Here is a 6817-nt window from a genome sequence, read left to right on the forward strand (position 1 = left end):
AATAATTGTGTTTTGTAATGTGTATTTTTAGAGAAGAAGAGAAGAAATCTGTAATTGTACACTCTTTGTTTTGAAGCAGCACCAGGTATTATAAATACCTGGGGAATGTCGTTTACGTGACACGTCTGTTCAAAGATGGTTTTTCGTAACAGACACATCCTTTAGGAATATGTACTACAGCCATAAACCAAAAAAGTTTTAATTAATTTCAAATTTAACCATGGAGTTTTGATATCTGAAAAGAGTAAATTTCTTTTCCACAAAAAAGTAACTTTCTTCTCCCTGAAAAGAGTAATTTTCTTTTCTCTCCAAAGTTCATCCTCTCATATACTCCCATCAACACTAACTATTCCAACAATCCCCCACTTAGTTAGTGATTTATGTTGTTTAAAATTTATGCATATAGTAGGTGTCTTTCGATTTAAACCTATTACTTGTATAAACTCTCAAGAACTTCTCGAAGTTGATGGTTAGATTAAATTATATTAAAACACAATTTCTTTATGACAAATTGGAAAAGCTTTATACACATAAATGTACCAATTACATAATTCGTTCACCGTGAGTTTTAGCACCCGATTATGGCCTTGTGCTACCTCCTGAATTCATAAACACTTTACCAAGTTTGTCTCCCAACTTGGCCAAAGCGGCACCACTTCAAGTGTTTATATAGGTGAAGTTTTAAACCAAGTCCTTATCTTGGACTTACCAAGTCATTATCTTGGACTTACCAAAGCCTTACCCTGGACTTTACTTTGTTCTTAATCCGAACTCTTGTTTCTTCATTAAGAGTAATTTTGTACTCACCCTCCATTTTCTAAGTACTAAATTCCGGTACTTGCTAACAGTCACAAAATAACTTGTTGTTACCTTTTAAACCATTAATATTGTTGTAGAGTAATATTAGAGGTAAGGTTCCCATTACCTGTGAAAATTTAATTTGCTTTAGACCTACAACTCTCATAGTGCTATAATCATACCTCTCGAGAGCATTTTAGACGTCAATGGGTCGGCATAGTCGTTTAGACATGACACAAAAAACTGGTGATAATTTCACCAACATTCAATTATCTTATACATGATTCAAGCAATATGTCTAGATTTTCCATTTTTTGTTAATGCCTTAGACATAATTGCTTCACTCACGGTGCAAGGAGAACAATTGGCTTCCGTTGTGGCGACAATATTATCATAAGTTTTCTAGCTATTGCGACCCAAATCAAGGATCGAGCGGGAACCTACCCATTCACACCTGGTAGGCGAACCCGTCCCTTCCTTAATCATCCAAACAACATAATAAAGTAAATAAGAGAAGTAAATAAGAGAAAATAGTAGTCTAAAATCATAGATAGATAATCATGCAGAATCTATAACATAAAAACCCTCAAATCTGGTCTGAATAGTACAAGAGCATCTAAGTACAAATGTCTAGGAAATACAAGTCTGAAAATAAATAGCTGTCTCAAAATGAGAAAAATAAAGACAGAGGATAGAGGAGTCTCCGGGCAGCGGATCCATCAGATGCTCACCCTGGACACTCATAAGCCTGGCCTTGAGATCACTCTCGAGGGGTAGAAGTGGAGCCTGTCATGAACTCTGCACTCAGAAAAAGAGTACATGCAGCAAGGTAGTATCAGCACAAACACTATGTACTGGTAGGTATCATAAGCCGACAACAGTTAGATAACATATATAACGAAAGAAACTAAAAGATAGACATGCGACATTCAAGTACAGTCATAAACCAGTCCAAGAACAAATAACACACGTGATAGGAATACCAAGGCATAATCAATGTAATATATGAATGAAGCAATGAGTGCCTATGCAATGCAATGATATGCTCTGGCCAACTATCTGTCTCCGTATACACATACTACGGACTGATAACCTCTACGTCTCGATAGTCATGACCCATGGGGGACCCGTGAAGTCCATGCACTAGTCACTCCGCATACAGCCCAGAGATGACTTCCATAACACCAGCCACTCCACACACAGCCCAGAGGTGGCTTCCATATCACTAGTCATTCCGCACACAGCCCAGAGATGACTACTATATCAAATCTGTGCATAATCTCGGATGTTTCCTTCTCATTCATCATCATCAGTACCAATCACAGCTTGTATCAGGTAAATGAGTATAAATGCAATGCATAATATCAATCTCAAGTGTAATCATGTCAAATCTCAATTGTGCCTCTACTTGAGCACATATCACAATATCAATACCGAATCAAGTCCTTTCCTTTATCAATGATAATGTCAAGATAAGTGAGAGACAACCATATCACAACCACAACATGACAACTAAGTAACAAGTCCAATGTCCCATACACATGGCAACAAGCCAAATCACAACAAAGAGGCGACAAACCCACAAGTCAACAACAATACCAACCTAAGAGTATCCATCTCAACTTCATACCAGAAGGCTTAACATGATTTCTCCATCAATAACTAACTCTACAAATGTTTCGCTAACTAGAGTCTAACCAAAAGGTAAGTCATAACATACCTCGCTGCCGAGCAGGTGCCACGAACAATCAGATCTGAGCCTTACCCTTCCGATGAGCCTCCGAATACGCAAAGTCTAGCCATTACCGAACTCTATGTTAGAAACGGGAAACAACGGTACCCATATTGCTATACATTCGTTCGAATCAAAATCAACTAAGGGAAAGAGGGGAATCAGGCCCACAAGGGTAAAAAGTGGTATTTCAACGATGAAATTGGTAATCCAATGTTCTAGAAGTTCAACTGTACTCTCCAATTGCTAATTCAGCTCAAGTATTGATCAATTTCATCATTCAAAGCAAAACCCTTAAATTAGGCATAAACCCTAGCTTTTCCTTATTCAATTTCTTAACTCAAATGGAAAATTCAAGCCTATTGGTTAATAATTAATGAAATTTCATGCTTAGATTAGACAAATCCATGAATTATTCTCACATTTGAAGCCTAAAATTCAAATAACAAAATTAAGGTAGAGACTCATCTTCTTCAACTAGTTTTCTAGATTTTCGCCATTGATTCAAGCTTAGGAAAGGTAAATAATGGATAACAAGGTTGAAGAGACTTAAGGTAAATAATGGATAACAAAGTTGAAGAGACTTACCCCAAGAAGAATCTACTCATAAACACTTCAAATCGCCCTTGAGCTACTTTGGAGAAATAATTTTGAGAATGAAAAATGAAGGGTTTACCTTAGGCATTTAATGAATCTGGAACAGCGCCTTCTGCTACCGCACATCGGCCACAGTGGAATACCATTCGCTGGGGTGAATTCCTATAGAACCCACCACTTCTGCGCTCGCGGACCAAGCCTGGCCGAGGCGGGTCCGCTGGGGCGAGACACTAGTAACCAGTGAAATTCTGATTTTTCACCAAGTTCACCCCAAATTCTGACATATACCCGATACCTCCCAAATACAAAATAGATATGCACACATACATAAAAACACGTTACGGACTAACTCGTGGTCTCAGAATTTCAATCGGAGGTCTATTTGACCGGGTCAACTCCCAACGGCCAAAAACCAACTCTCTAACCAATAGCCCAAAACGCTCTGGATGCCTCGGGAACCGAACCTACCCCCACCAAGTCATAATTGACCCTCCGGACCTCACAAAATCGACGAATTCCGAAAAAGATTCGTTTACCCAGAGTCAACTATTCGTGTCACTCATCCCTGCGGGTCAAAATCGTACTAACAGGGCTCGGGGAAGGGTCAACGGGAGTAAATGGGTCAAAAGCACTATAATGACCAAACGGGTTGTTACACCAGCCCTTTTGTCTCTCTTTCTGCATCTATAAATTCAAATTTCATAAAGGAATGACCAACCCACGTCTGTTTCGTAGAAGCTCATAAAACTGCTTCTTCATCCAAAATAGGATCTAATCAGAGGCCAACCTATTATCATTTACACTAGTTATCCAACTAGCATCACAATACCCTTCAATATTGAAGACATATATTTTAAAATACGGCAAAGATGTTGTCCTTTTAAGACAACCAAGTATCCTTATGATACTTCTCCAATGTTCATTTCTACGATTATGAGCATATTTCGGTATTTCCAAATATCAAAGGCAAAATCTAGTGCAATTAAATTACCACTGCACTAGCATAGTCTTATTGACTAATAAATCTTTCCGAGTGCTTAGCCAATTTATAAAACCATCAAATTGAGTATAAATTTCCTAATACCCAAATGATTAAACACCTTGAAAAGAACCTTTTCAACGTAGTAATATTCACATAAAATGAAACCCCACTGCATTTTTTAATTTTGATACCTAGCTAAGAGATAGTATCAACTTCTCTCAAATCTTTCATCTTATCTTCAAAGTTCAAAACTTCTTAGTTTCATTCATGTCTTGCATATTAGTTCTTATAGCATAGCACACTCTTTATTCCTTTATGAACATGAAATCCATTTATCCGCTCTGTTATTTTTAAAACCATTTGATCAAATTATCTTACCGAATTTTCATACTTTTCAGAGCTCTTTAATCCATACAACGACCTTATAACATATAACTTTCTCCTCATTTTGAGGAAGCACATCCTTAAGCCATTTCTTCATATCTTTTGATTCTCATTCAGATTCAAGACAATAGTATTTTATTTAATACTTTATCTGTACTTTCTTCAACTAAAACATAATTTGCTTGAGAAGAAATAAAATTTGAATTTAATTCTTATTTTCAGTAAGTTTTCACTCCTCCCAGGTTCAATAGGAGATTCAATCTCCTTTTTTATCCAAAGAAGAAACAAGTTTCATAGTACATATTGTCCAGAGTTAATACACTCTTATTCAGAAATACCGTAATATCATTCCGACTTACTACATTATCAATGGTCGTTGTAGTATTATCTTGGGTTACTTTCCGATTATAATTTTTATATTTATAAATAAAAACTATTATCCTTCATTGGAAAGTATTTCACTTCCTTGATCACTCCATAGGATTTTAATTTTCCTTTCCAATTGCCAAATAATCTTTTGTAACCCTTAAACGTTTCAACAGTTCTGTCTTTTGTTCTTACCAAACTAAGAGATGTATATCTTCATTGAACGATATCAATATATCCATACTATTTCATGATCTCAAGAATAAATTTTCAAGTATCATTGTAAGTCTAATTCATGCCTTACTACCTTGAAAATAATCATTCACATATTTCATGTATTCTACCAAGTTATACCAACTAATCAATTTCATGTTATGCACATAAAATATATTTGAGATTATCACATAATAAACATCTACCCAATAATTCACTATACCAAAAAAGGGTAGAAATAAATAAATTAGAGAATAGAGTTGAAGTAATAGAACCCGGTTATACTGCCGAATTTATAACTCCATTGCCAACTTGACGTCTTTTGCCATGAACCATATCAGCATGACTTTAATTCGAAATCATGTGTTTTCTATTAAAGGCATACTGGTACACTATTGAGAACTGGGAAGATTTGAGCCAAAATATTTATCCTCAATTTGCAGTACACAAGTTTTCATTGCCTCTCTAGATCTGTGTCGTTTCTTCTTTCCTTTCGAAAATTGATTGTACAAAACTTCTCTTTCTCCTTTTAGAATTCATTGACTTCACGTCACTTTTTCCTTTTGCAAGTTCATCACTTGTCCAATGATTGAATTGCTGCATGCGTTCTGTACTCCCGCCCTCCGACTATACTTACCGTATTTTAGTCGTCTTAGGCCTTCGACTTTTCTGTTTCAATTTTACCTTTGCTTCAAACATCTTGTTGAGAACGTTATCAATTCCGGTGCCCTTCATTGCAGTAAAATTTAAATTTCTTAAGATTGTTAGTAGTTTTCAGAAGTGGGGAAGAACTAATCCGATTTTCAATTAAATTACTCTATGTTTCCACTTCGTTGCTGCAGGGATGGTGACCGAATTCCTCCACGAACAAAGCCTATGAAATTCAAGTTTCAAAGAATTAACTTGAATTTTCCACAAGAATGGAATTGTGTTTTGTAATGAGTATTTAGAGAAAAAAAATAACTGTACATTCTTTGTTTTCAAGCAGTACCAAATATTTATAACACCTTAGGAATCTGTTCGTAGCAGACATGTCTGTTTAAAAATGGCTTTTCGTAATAGACACATCCTTTAGGAATATGTACTATATCCATAAACCAAAAACGTTTAAATTAATTTCAGATTTAACCAGGAAATTCTATTATCCGAAAAGGGTAGCTTCCTTTTATATAAAAAAGTAACTTTCTTCTTTTTTAAAAGAGTAACTTTTTTTTTCTCTCCAAAGTTCATTATCCCATATTCTCCCATCAACAGTAATTATTCCAACAGATATTTTTAACCCCTGTTAATTGTGTTTAAAAAAAAAAATGCAAAAACTTGAAACCAAGGTCTAGAAGAAGGAGGAGGAGGTAGCAATACATTGGGAGGCCAGAGAAGCACATGAAAGCTGGATGATGATAACATTACAATATATAAGTATTAATTAATTCATTATCAGTCTTTGTTCTCAACGTATGATTAATTAGCCACAACTATGATTTTAGCTAGATGATAGTTCACATCATTAAGTATTTATTATCAGCCTGTCCTCAATAATGTATAATTCACCACCACTATGATTTTGTACATATAAAACTAAGGTCACGACTCATAAGCACAGTACTTGAAATCCTTAGGTTGATAGACATACTTTTTCAAAAAGAAGTTTCATAGTCATTGGTCGTAATTTGATTAAAAAATTCTTGATGCTATCAACATCGTAAATGACTATTTTCCTTCTATTTAGTGAGAGGACTTCATATTCT

This window comes from Lycium ferocissimum, chromosome 8 (genome assembly GCF_029784015.1).
Source record: "Lycium ferocissimum isolate CSIRO_LF1 chromosome 8, AGI_CSIRO_Lferr_CH_V1, whole genome shotgun sequence".
Lineage (NCBI taxonomy): Eukaryota > Viridiplantae > Streptophyta > Magnoliopsida > Solanales > Solanaceae > Lycium > Lycium ferocissimum.